Below are 13861 nucleotides of genomic sequence, written 5' to 3'. Positions count from 1 at the left end.
CTCCGCCACTGGGCTTGGGAGCGCGGTCTACGCTTCTTCTGGGAGATGGTCATCTACGTCGCCTCCGGGAGCATGCTGATCGCCGCCGGTGTCCTTCCCTCCGTTGGCGGCCCGGCCATGGTGCTGGTGGTGGCGGCCATGGAGATGGGCGTCATCGCCACGGCCGCCGAAGGCGATTCATCTGCGAGCGTGGCAGTAAAAGTCATCATAGCCATCATGGGTGCGCTTGCATTCGAGTACATTCTTCTCGGTAGGACGGCGGCGTGAACGAGATTCTGGCTGTAATGTGTGGTTTGGTGTCGGACGAGATTCCGGCTGATGTTAAACCTTAATAAAAATAAATAAAGACTACTCGAGGGAGGGAGAGAAATGAGCTACTTGGTTTAGCTAATGTTTTTTGTTTGAGCCATAGAAAATGGCGATATATAACTTCAACAGTTTCCCATGAACGTCTTGTACATGAATATCAAGATTGGCATGCAGGTATCTGCCGTTTACGTTCTGGTGAACGAGATGCACAAGTGGCTTGTTCGTTTGCTTTAGTTAATTAGTACCTTTCAACTGATCTTGCTTGCTTGTATTATGTATGTGTTGATATTTTCACTGTTTTCTTTTGATTGTGTTCCATGTAGTACTATCAAGTTGGGAGTCAGATTTCTGCATATGTCCCATTTTGTGTGTTTGTTCTTGGTGAATGTCTATCTGGTTCTGACTGAAAATTTTCAATTTTTTTTGCTTTGTTGAGATTCACCCGAGTCTTTATTTCGCTCATTCCTTGCAAATTGCCATCGAAATGAGCAGGGATTCGCCGCATGCATCAATAACCGTATTTATTTTAAGATTTACAAATTTTCTCGCAAGAGCAAAACACATTTTATTAATTGGTGTAGCAAAACACAACCGTTTGACATCATATGACTGACCGGCTCTTTAGCTCTTCAAGGTTACTCGACGTGACCATGGAATCAAATGACCACAATTTCAGGTTGAGTGTCCTGTAGCCAATTTTGCAATCGTACTCTCTTTTTTCTGACAGAAATGGTGCCGTGCATACTGTCAATTACTAGCCCCCAGTGGTGCACCTGAAAATAGCATTGGATCTTAAACTGGTTAGACAAAGCACATGCTGCTGAAATTACGAGTTATGGAGCTGCCTGTGTTGATGTAGAAAGAAAACTGATTGCTGTTCTGATACACTAGCTGTAGACCTGTAGTTTATATATGGGATGACATACCAGAGCAAGTGATAGCTGCATACATAAAAATGGAATAGTTCATGCCATAAAAATTCTTCTATTTTTTTTAGAACGAAGACGCCAGATGCGTCCGGCTTTAAATTAATAAAGCCCCAACGGCAGCGTACCACACCAAGTCTTAATACATCACCAAAAGCCCTGCCGGCTTTAGCACCAAAGTTCAAATGAAACTAAACAAGCCGCCAATCGAGATTACAGGGCAGAGCCCGTACAGAGCACGCAGACTCGTCAAGCAACAAAAGAAACGAAGTCATGACTCCCTAGCCATCGCATACACTTGCACCAGTCGTTGTTGGGCAGTCTTGATCAGCTCAGCATCCTTGCACCTCCCCAACGGACTCCACTGCTGCAATAGAAGGTTGCATTTGAAGATGATATTAGCCGGATGATTTGGGAAGCACCCTTCTATAGTGAACTTGTTCCTAGTTAGCCATAAGGCCCAGAGAAGTGCCCCAACACAACTCCACTATTTACTGGGGGTGAATTATCTATTCAGATGTTGCACAAAGAAACGCCGTCTGAAAACCAGGCATATGTTACACAAACCCTTGTGACAAATCATCTAAACCGCGCACTCTCTGAAAAAATGAGCCTCCAGCCGGCACAAGATTAGCTTCCATGACAAATCATCGTCGAAAGCACCGTGTTCCAATCAACTTAAAGAATAGCTTCCATTACACAATTGGAAATTGGTTTGATCATTTTTGTCAATCATTCGTGTCCATGTCAGTAAAAATAGTTTCCAACAGAACTGAAGTATATTTAAACCTAGCTAGCAAAAAACTGTAGCACTTAAATTTGCTTCAGACGAAATGGAAATTTGCCTAAAAAAGGAGATAATCTGCTTCCACCTGTGCACACTAGAAAAATTAGCCTCCTTGTGGCACAAGATTGCTCGACCTCTTGTGATGGTAAACGGTGAAAGCACCACTAGCACTGCTAGGAATGACCCGGTGTTCCAATCAACTTGAATACTAGCTTCCATGACAACTGGAATTTTTTTTGATTATTTGATCATTTGTATCTGGTGGGGAGAATTCTGCGTCTAATTTCTGCTTATGTCACATTTCTGTGTTTGTTCTTGATGAAATTGATGAGAAAATAGGCAGTTTTTCGATTAAATTAATCCATGAATAAATCATGAGCATGACATGGACATCATTGATAAAACACTGATTACGATCTTACAGAGCATGTACTACGCCCATAGTAGAAACATCTACACATATCGCTAGTACTACTACTACATAAAGAAACACGAGAGGGATGAGCGATGTATACCCTCCAATCGGCGATGCGGCGGCGGTGACGGTGGCAGCAGCCGCGGCATCCTCGACGGCCTTCTTAGCGGCGGCACGGTCGGCGCCGGTCGACATGGTGATGACGAAGGTGATGCGGACGTAGATGAACAGAAGCGAGCAGTCGCGTAGTCGCTACCCAAAAACCTAATCGCCCCTCTCCTGTACAGGATCCGGAGAGGCGGGGTTTCGGAGGCCTGCTCTCCCGTCAACCGTGCACGTGGTGAACGGGATGGAGTCGCTGGCGGCAGCAGCAGCAGAGGAACGACGTGGGCGTGGAGGCGGAGATGCGTTCTGTTTTGCGGCGGCTAGGGTTGGCAGCGCCCCACATATATATGTGCGGCCGCGCGTGGAGAGACGTGGGCTGAACCCACATCCAAGTCGGTAGCCCATGATCCGACGACTCAGATCGTGGCCTTACCTGTCAAAGACTCTCCGTTCCTGACCGGCAAAAAGAAGCGCATAGGAGTGAGCTCGGCTCGGCTCAATCCCGCAACCCGCGGCGCGGCGCGGCACGGCGAGCGGAGGAGGAGGAGTGCGTGAGGGCTTCTTTTCTTCTCAAGCTCCAATAGCATGAGGGAGAGAATCCCTTATAAACCACTCCAACTCTCTTTTCACTAGCATGGTGGGACTAAACTTCCCACCACATTGTCATGCCACCTACATGGGCCCTTAGAGATTAAATCTGAAATTGTCATATGGGCTCTAGGCCCATCTCATATTTCAACAATCCCCCACCAGATCTCAGGGGCCCACTTTGTCCTTTGTTCCAAACGCTGTTTTGATATACCAGCATCTCAGTGGAGACCGATTAAGGTTGAGCTCCACCTAGACCAAGTAGTTACACTCCTTCAGAACTGAACAATGGACTATGCCTTGAATTGTCAATTTGGCGTCAAGAAGTTTCACCACAAGTCTCACTGATACGAGGCTGCCGAAGGCTGACCCCTCGGGTGGAGCATATTAGTCACACTCCTGGCCTATTCATGAGCTTGCTAGAGATCACCCCAATCTCATAGACTGTGACCAGCAGTCGGGCTCATATAGGTGTGTTCCTCCAAAGATCGCTCTGTAGGATAGCATCTTGCTTATACATATAAGCCTTGTAACACATTAAGACAGTAGTCATCCTTCCATACAGTTTCCGAGAGTATTGCATCTCCAACGGAGTGGGTTAGTAAAGTTACTCTCCTCAGTTCACCACTGGCTTGTTTTCCCAGGTCCTACTTCACGGGATCTCCGATCACATAGGTTGGGATACTACCATGGCAACTCATGTGGGTCTCATACCCATCTCCCTTGATGCGCTATCTATCACAACACGTGATAGCCCTTTAGTAAAGGGATCTGCCAGATTCTTAGCCATTTAAATATAATCCAACGCTATCACTCCGGAGTTCCTCAATTTTCTGACAGCTTTCAATCACATTCTTATGTGTTTGTTGGACTTCATGTTGTCCTTTGAACTCTTCACCTTGACAATAACTGTTTGATTGTCGCAGTTTATAAGGATGGCCGGAACTGGCTTCTCAACCACTGGCAAGTCCATCAACAGATCTCGAAGCCATTCTGCTATGTATCTAATGATGTTAATTCTGCTTCCATTGTCGATCTCGTTAAGATCGTTTGCTTGCAAGCCTTCCAGGATACAGAACCACCTCCAAGAGCAAACATATACCCGGTTGTGGCCTTCATCTCATCAGCATCAGAGATCCAATTCGCATCACTATACCCTTCAAGTACCGACGGGTATCCGGTATAGCAAAGTCCATAGTTCACAGTACCTTTTAGATAGCGCATAACTCTCTCAATAGCATGCCAATGTACATCACCCGGATTGGAAACAAACCGGCTCAGTTTGCTCACAGCAAACACGATGTCAGGCCTCGTTGCGCTTGCTAGGTACATGAGTGAACCAATGATTTGAGAGTATCTCAATTGATCTATAGTTGTGCCTTTAGACTTTCGAATCAGCACACTAGAATCATACTCTCCCGGATCGACAAGTGTGAAGTGGGCAGATGTCCGGTGCACGCTGGCGAAGGCCAAGGAGACGTACCAGCCAGACGCGCCGGCGTCGGCCGGCCGCCCTGATGGCAACAAAAAGGCCAAGTCGGCAAGGGATGGCGCGCCTGCCGTCGAGCGTCTGCAGGCGTCCATCGAGCAGTGCATCGCCGATGCCAAGAGCCACGCCGTCGTGAGGGAGGCGAAATCCGACGCTCGTTGGTCGGCGATTATGTCGACGGGCCAGATCAAGCTCGACCTGCTCCGGACCAACGTCGCCGCCAAGAAGAGGAACACCGACTTTGCATTCCTGATGGCAGCGAACGTGTTTGCGATGGACGGGCCGGTCAAGGAGTGGTACATGCGGGAGCGCGGCCTCATCTTGGACTGCGTGCCGACGGACACGCCAACTCCCACGACCAACCCGATGCCGAGCCCCAGTGACGTATCACCTGACATGACGCCCAGCAGCCCGCGTACGCCGCCTACGGACACCAACGCCGAAGATGAAGCCGAAGTAGAAGCCGAGGACGCCGCCGCCGAGGACATCGCCGCGGCCGCCATTTGATGCGCTGGTCTTTCCCTTCTTTTTTTGTGCTACGAACTATGCCGAACTGATGCGTTGATCGCCGAACTATGGCGAGTTTATTCAGGGAGAACTGAACCTGTGACACCTTAGAACTGTCATGACAATTGAATCTTGCAAGCGGCAAAAAAGATGAACACCCCAAACAATGTGACAACTAACTAAAATCACTACCTACTAGTACAATGTGCGCTGCCGTCACTGCATTCTCCCTGGAAGTGAGTGCTGCTCTTGGAGGCCACCGTGCCGTCTTCTTGATGCTGTGCCAATGTGTCTTCTTTTTCTCCGGTGCTGGCAACCTGCATCTGGATGACTACCTCCTCTCGTCTCGGCGGCCGGTCCATTATCAACGGAGCTCGTTTGCCGGTGGTGGCGGTGATAGCTGCTGTTGGAAATAATCTTGTTGCCCTAGAATATCTAGGCCACTTAGCTGCAGAATGACAAGAAACAAACATAGCAGTACAGAAAATATTAGGCCCTTCCCAGTGCTTCATGGTGTACAGGTGCTAAGAGTGCCACGTAGGCAGAAAAATAATATGACAAAGCAATTAAAGAGAAGAGAGAGTATTATGGTGATCCCAATAAGAAACAATGCTAAGCACGTGGTCCTAGGCAAAAAGACTACCAATCAATAAATAAAGGAGTTTTATTAGTAAACAATTAAATAGAGAAGGCTTAGCTACAAAACCTAAGCACCGATGCATTGGGGACATTGGTTGCTAATCATTGGCAATGTAAAATTAGCTAGTAAGGAAACAATGATTTGCTGATATTTGGCTTGATAGTACAATAGATTGTCCAAAACAAAGTATTCCATCCACGACGCAGCTAATGTAAAATTAATGTATTGTGATAATGTAACTTTAATTCTCAACTCTTTTTGCTGTAGGTGGTTGATAAAGTTGGGCAAGCTTTGATCTTTCAAAGTGGGAACGTCATTCGATTCAGAGCAGAAAGCGTATGACATGTACAACACGTATGCCGGCAAGATTGAGTTTAGTATCAGAAAGAGCCAGACAAAGCGCCGCCAAGATCGAACTATATAGGAGTACCAAAAATATATAGTTTGCAGTAATCAGGGAGAACGAGAAACCGACTCATCAAAGGACACTACAAAAACAGGTTGTGAGGCTCGTGTTCAATTTAGTGTCAGTAGAGAGGGGATTTGGACAGTGCAAAAGGTTGTAACCGATCACGATCATTATCTTGATAGTCCCAATAAGTTGCACAAGTTGAGGTCCCAGCGACAGCGACGTGCTGTAGAAGCGGACAGAGCGCTAATTGGCCAGATACGTGAAGCTGGGATGAAGCCATCTCAGGTGTATGATTTCATGATAGCGTTCTACGGAGGAGTCGACAAAGTGCCATTCTCAAAAACTGATTGCAATAATGAGATTGGTAAGGAAAGGAACAAGTATTTGGAATCCAATGATGCAAAAGCACTATTAGAATACTTGAAGAATAAGCAGAGGGAGGATCCAATATTTTTTTATGCGATTCAAGTAGATGAGAAGGATGGTCAGATAGCTAATTTTTTTTGGGCAGATGGTCAGTCCATTATGGATTACACATGCTTTGGTGATGCCGTATCATTTGACACCACGTTTAATACCAATAAGTTTGAATTGCCTTTTGCTCCAATCCTTGGTGCCAATCATCACAAGCAGACAGTAATATTTGGGGCTGCACTGATATTTAATGAGTCCATTGATTCATTTGTTTGGCTATTTGAGACATTTCTCACGGCAATGTCAGGCAAGCATCCAAGCATAATTTTCACTGATCAAGACAAAGCCATGGACGGAGCAATTGCTTATGTATTTCCAAATACAAGCCTCCGTCCTTGCTTGTGGCACATCTATCTTAATGCTGCTAAACATCTCGGGCATGTAATTCATAAGCATCCCGAGAAGTTTCTACCGGATTTTAAGAGATGTGTCTATGAAGACAGATCTGAATGTATCTTCAAGAGGAAGTGGCAAGAATTGTTGCAGAAGTATAACCTTGAGGACAACGAATGGATAGCAACACTGTATAAATTGAGGGAAAAGTGGGCTGCAATTTATCGTGACTCATTTACAGCTGATATGAACTCGACTCAAAGGAGCGAAGGAATGAATAATGTCTTCAAGAAAAGATTCCGTAGGAAACTTGGTCTTTCCGAACTCCTTGTAGAGTGTGAGAAGGTTTCTGCCAGCCTTCGCGAGAATGAGTTGGATGAAGATTTTAGTTCGCATCGAAAGAACCCGGTTACTTATAGCAATTTACCATTGTTGAAGACTGCTCAATCGTATACAAGTTGGATGTTTTCCGAGTTTGAGAAAGAATTTAAAATGCAATTTACATTGTCTAGTAAACTGCAAACAAATGAAGGGCCAATCTTCACATATATGGTTACACATATGCGCAGTGAGCATGGAGCAACAACTGTATTCAACAGTACGGATATGACTGTTACATGTTGCAGAAAGTTTGAATCCGTAGGTATGTGTACACTTTTTTTATTCCAATATGATTTTTAATACAGACTGATAAAATATAAAATGCCCATCTGATAGGTTTGTTGTGCAAGCATGCTCTCAAAGTCTTCAACATGAATGATGTTTTCATTTTGCCGTTGCAATATATACTAAACACATGGACAAAATATGCAAAGAGAGGCTTCTATATTGAGAAGCAAGGAAGTGATACGGGAAATTTGAAAACACAAGCGGCCCGTATCTCACGGAAGGCAACATCTGTTGCATTGAAATGTTCGACATTGAAAAAGCTTCTTGATGATTTGGAGAAAGCCATAGATAAGTTGGACTTGGAAGTAGATAATTCTCTTAGCAAGTTGAAAGAAAAATCCAATGAGGTTCCGCTAGTTTCGACTGAGTGTGTTACAGAGACATTAAAAGATACTATATCAATTAGAGTTCCTCCGGTGGTAAAAGGCGCAAAGAGTAAACGATCAAAAATATCTCTTGAAAATAAGAATAGAAAGAAAAAAGAAAAATTCTAAAAAGAAAGGTATTTATCGATTGTACCCAATCTAGCAAAGCTATTATCCAGTATATGCATCTGTAGTCATTTTTATTTTATTTTTGATTTTTATGTCTGCTATAGGAGATCAAAAGAATGCAACAGAAAATAGAGAGGAACGCAATGATCCAAATGAATTGATCGTAAGAGATGGCTTGTACTCATTATTTTCCTTTCATATTGTACTTAATCACATGTTTTAAACTATTTCATCTTCCATGATGTAGGACCTTAATGCTAGTAGCATCGACGCTATAACAAACTTTGCAAATGATGTTCATTGGCAACATTCGATCATAGGTTCTTCCTTGATCCAAGGCGGATATGCTACTGCCTCAATGCCAACATTATCAACTGATGTGTATGGTCAGCCTTCGACCATGGCTTCTCCGTTGATTGAAGGCGGATATGTTAATGCATCCATGCTAACATTCTCAACAGATGTGTATGGGCAGCCTTCGACCATGCCTGCTCCTTTCGTCCAAGGCGGATTTACAAGTCTTCTACATGGAGTTCAACAAGAAGTCACTTTGTCCTCGTCCGTTAGAAAGTTACATTTTCATAAATAGTAATTCTCGACCTGTAACATGTTTTTTGTTTTAACATGTGAGTGTGACATGGTTGAAGTTTGATGATTTTCCATATGCTTTCGAGAACAATTTGCTCTATCATTCTGATGGAGTGCCAAATCATGAGAATATGGAACCTTGCTTTGTAATATCTACATGATTCTCTATTTATTCTCATAGGGCTACTTTAGCGGAATGCTACTCCTTGGTGTTTAAATTTCAGTCGAATTTGAATCCATTTGCAATCACTTTCCAATCAGGGCTGTATGAGTACTGATTTTATGATGTCATCCTTATTTTCATCATAAGATTTTGAATCTTGTAATTCACTGAAGAAAGTATAGGTTGTAACCAAAAGAACATGCTTCCTTGCAATCCATTGAGCAGAACATCAGCGAGTATTTGACATCTAGTCTGACCTTGTAGCAGGGCATGAAAAACAGATAAAACACAATCTACTTAACACGGTCTACTTCATGTTCTCGGTCATCGGCTTCTCCATTTAACCTTTACTTGTTCCCTCTTCCTACCCCAAGCTATCTATAAATCCAAGATCAGTGCGTCAATTATAATTCAGAGAAATTTAAAAAACTCAGACATCTAAACTGTACGAGGCTTCGTGGAACACAAAAAAGTTGCGTGTGATGGTGCCGGCGGCAAGAAATTCTTGAACAGCTGCCGCAAAAAAGGGAACTTATTTTTGCTGACTGGTAATAGAAATACAATGTGATCTAAAAAAGAGTTGAAATCTGAATATTATACTCATTAAACTATTAGACAGTCATGCTCCAGGGATATAGGGTATTACAATTGCAATGCCCATTGGCAAGAAAATTGCTACAACCACAAAGCTAGAAAATCGAACTATTATGAAAGGTGCTGGTTCGTCCGTGTGAAATGCTGCTCTTTTTCTGAATCGGGAAAACGAATTCATTCACTTCTTGATTTACAAACGAGTGGGTGCACACGGATATCAGATTGGGCGAGCTCATGGCCACGAGAGCACGCCGGCGCCATGCACACACGTACTCGCCGAGCGAGCGCTGCACGCCGTCAGCCAACATGTGCTCCTCCATGTCGAAGTTCGCCCGCCGTGGCGGCTATACCAGTCTGATCCGGATCTTCTGACGGCGGCAACTCAAGGAGATTTCCCACAGACTCACACCGTCCACGGTAATGCCCCCTAGCCCGCCGTCGCGGCCACTCCGCTCCGCCAGCGCCGCCGCCTTGCTTGGCCACCGTCTGCTCGGCCTTGGCTGTCCGCTGGGCGTGGAACCAGATGGGGGATCATTTTCAGTTTGGTGAGCCGATATACAGTGCCGTCTCCAGAAATTTGGGGCCCCGGGCGAAAACCAAAATGTGGCCCAAAATTTCGGACAATTCACTTTATTATATAATTTCAACTCTGTTTTATTTGTACCTTATTTAGGCATATATCAAACACTAATGCTAAAATGGGATTGCAAAGCAATGAACAGACCTCATGTTCTACAAGGTGGAGCATCCTCAATCTCAACCTCTATTGTTGTATCATCACGACCATTGTCAACATTATCATATGTTGTTTGATTTTCAGAATTATGTTGGGTGTGTCTCAACAAATATGTATCGAGGGAACCCAGTAGAGATTGAGCCTCAACTTTCAGTTTTTGTTTCTTCTTACGCTTTGCAACACCAGATCCATGCTTGCTTTCTAATTTCAGTAGACCTGATGAAGATCAAGGAACAGAACCTAACAAATTATAAGTGACCGTTGATCAAACATAATCTAATTCGTTTCTAATAGTATCAATTGCTAGACGACTAGATCATTCAAATACAAAAAAATGAAGTAAAAAAAGAACCTTGCTTTTGGAGATTAGAACGCAGTCCGTAGTTTGGTCTGGATATGTTCCTCAATCCTGATTGAAACAACGAACGGATCCACAGACCACAGTGTTGCGTCTTCACACAGCAAGACGATTAGCAATAGATTGGATCGGAGGTAACTGCGCCGGCGCCGGCATGACCGCTAGGGCCGCGCGTAGGGAGAGGGTTCGGGGGTTCGCTGCTTGTTCGGCTGCAATCGCTGGATTCAGCGATCTGTATCCAGTCTTCCTATCGTGCCACTGGGCCTCTAACCTTCTTTGCTTTTCTGGAAGTATGTTATTTGGGCCTCTATAACTAGCAGCCCGCCCCGTATGCGCAGCAAAGACGCCACGTAAATCTAGTCAGGTAACACACGTACCTCTGTTTTCTGGTTTTTCTAGCGATCTTTCAGCGGAAGGAGGCATCGAAAGCAGTTTTTTTTTCTCGATGGGGCCCCACAATTTTGGGGGCCCTGTGCGATCACTCACCTCGCTCCCCCTCATCGACGGACCTGCCGATATAACTGCATATCGATCGAGCCGAGCGGAATCGGTAACTCAAGGAGCTTTCCCACAGACTCACACCGTCCACGATGCCTCCTAGCTCGCCGTCGCCGCCACTCCGCTCCGCCAGTGCCGCCGCCTCGCTTGGCCGCCGTCCGCTCGGCCTTGGCTGTCCGCTGGGCGTGGAACCAGATGGGGGATCATTTTCAGTTTGGTGAGCCGATATAACTGCATATCGATCGAGCCGAGCGGAAGCGCTGCGACGCAACGAGCCAAAAAATGCAGCGCTTTCATGGGATTATCAAAGCAATAGATGTTGATATTCCCGGTCTTCCAAAGCTTAAACACCGTTGATGCATGAGACATTTTGTTGCAAACTTTTACTGGGCATGCAAGAGCAAGGAGTTTTGCAAAGACCTTACCCTTGTTTGCGTTGCATTCAACACCGACACATTCAAAAGCCGATATGATAAACTCCTCAAGGCTTTCGAGAAGAACAAAGGGGGGAAAGAATTCTTGCTTAGGCACGAGGCGGATAAAGAAAAGTGGTCACACGCTTACGACGAAGGTGGTTTGTGATATGGGGCCATGACAAGCAACATGGTTGAATGCTTCAACAATGTGTTGAAGGGTGTCCGTTCCTTGCCGGTGACCGCAATACTCAAGTACACTTTCATCAAGCTTAACGAGTAATTCCAAAAGCATTCCAATATCACCGTCAAGTGGATTGGCGAGAAGATGGACTATCCATTGAAGGTTCATGATTGGTTGTTGCATCAAGCGTGCAAGTCCGCCAAGCAACACGTCATATAGTACAATGAAAAAAAATGATATATCAAATTGATGAGTTGGGTGGGACAACAAGAGACGGTGTGTCTTATGGTGGAGTTGCGTACGAGGTGCACCTCAAAAACCGATGGTGCCAGTGTGAGAGGCCACACAAATATCATTGGCCTTGCTCGCATTTGATGACCGCAACACGGGCGGGAAACTTGCGTGTTTTCGATGGTACAACGGTGCGGTTGCACGAGTTTACATTGGAACAAACGAGGTTGACATGGGCGCCTCGGTTTAATCCTTTCCTTGATAAGTCACAGTGGCCTGAGCCCAGACATTGTGCTAGATCCCGGACTCATGGTGCCAATGAGGGGACGAAGAAGAAAGAAAAGGTTCAGGAGTGACATGGATGATCTAATTGGATACACCGGAATGAAGCAATTTGGTAGTGGTCATTTCATGGAGACACCGGACACCAACAATTGTGGAGAATGCAAGGAAACATGACACAACGTTAGGAGATGCACGAAGAAACCTAGAACCAACACGGGAACTAGTCAAACACGTGGAGGAAGGACTGGCCTTGGGGTGGGCCGTGGCCGTGGAGGAAGGACTAGCCTTGGAGTGGGCCGTGGCCATGGAGGAAGGACAATACTTAGAGGGGGCCATGGATCTGGTGGTTCTAGGACATGTCGGGTAGACAGGGGAAGGCCTATCGACGTGTTGCTCAATCCGGATGGTTGGAATAATGTGAATGGTACTACTTTTAATATGTTCGTGTGTTGATATATTTGCCTCTTTTACATGTCAATGTGTTCATATTTTGATTTAACATCTCTAATTGTTGTAGGCACGGATTCATCTGGTTCCATGATGAGGCCACCGTGTGCTAACCAAGAAGACATGCCGCACAAGTGGGAGAACACATCTTTGGACAAGGTGAAGGAGAAAGATGTGAAGATTCCGCCGTGTTGGTGTGGAGATGTTTGCAAGGTGAAATTGTCCACCGACCGAAAGAAGTCATGGACGAAAGGAAGGAGATATTTTGTATGCCCCAACTATGCTTATGATCGTGCGCTTCCACCTAACGCATATGACCAACCACCGATATGTTAGAGAAGTAACATGTTACTCTAGAATGTGTGTCAATACTAACATCCACTTTGTATGCAGTCACGGCCTCCTCTATGCAAGTACTTCACGTGGATAGATCATGAAGTGCCAGAAGATGTCCAAAAGGACCAATATGAAGACTGTCTTAGGTGCCAGCAGCTGTTCGAAGAAAGGTTTCGAAGAGGCTTGGAGGAAAAGCGTCGTCAGAAGGAGAGGATAGAGTGGAAGCAATGCGAGGAGGAGAAGGCACGCTAAGCGAAGCTTGCTCATGAGGAAGAGAGGGCAAGAAAGCTTGCAAAGGCTCGCAAGGCGCAAGAGGAGGATGATGCACGTGACAAGAAGGGGAAATGTCCCCGTATGACACGGTAAAGCCTTCGCTTCGGTGGACTCGTCATGTAACCGGATGAAACCATGCCACATTTATCATTTATCATGAACTATGTAGTACTAAGGCAAGAAGCCATGTGTCGTGAACTTGTCGTGAACGAATTTGCCATTTGTATTGAATTTTTTGTGAGAACTAAAGTTTGTCAGCAATTTCTGTGATTTGTCATAAATTTCTGTGGTGATTTTTTATAAACTGTTGTGCTCAGATGAGGGACAGAATAGAGAAAGTCCTCTGTTTTTAATCCTACCGCCACACCCCCTGGCGGTAGGTTGCTGGACCCTACTGCCAGAGCCCATGGCGGTAGGGGTGCCAATGTCTCTGTTACGGGAAAAATAACAGTGTGGCGGTAGGGTTGCCAGCCTACCGCCAGAGCCCATGGCGGTAGGGGTGCCAATGTCTCTGTTACTGGAAAAATAACAGTGTGGCGGTAGGGTTGCCAGCCTACCGCCAGAGCCCATGGCGGTAGGGGCTGGATTCGGTTCTGTTACGAGAAAA

The 13861-nt window shown here is 45.4% G+C and overlaps 1 long non-coding RNA gene across 1 annotated transcript; it reads right to left on the bottom strand.

The window, feature by feature from the left end:
• Positions 1 to 9482: 9482 nt before the first annotated feature.
• LOC123135079 (uncharacterized) lies at positions 9483 to 10846 on the bottom strand. Its single transcript, XR_006465814.1, has 2 exons — positions 10582 to 10846; positions 9483 to 10000 (listed from the first exon to the last, which is right to left on the bottom strand). It is a non-coding gene; the product is annotated as an uncharacterized lncRNA (long non-coding RNA).
• Between the last annotated feature and the right edge of the window lie 3015 nt (positions 10847 to 13861).

The sequence above is a fragment of the Triticum aestivum genome, chromosome 6B, assembly GCF_018294505.1.
Source record: "Triticum aestivum cultivar Chinese Spring chromosome 6B, IWGSC CS RefSeq v2.1, whole genome shotgun sequence".
NCBI lineage: Eukaryota > Viridiplantae > Streptophyta > Magnoliopsida > Poales > Poaceae > Triticum > Triticum aestivum.
This window is presented reverse-complemented; position numbering and strand designations above follow the sequence as displayed.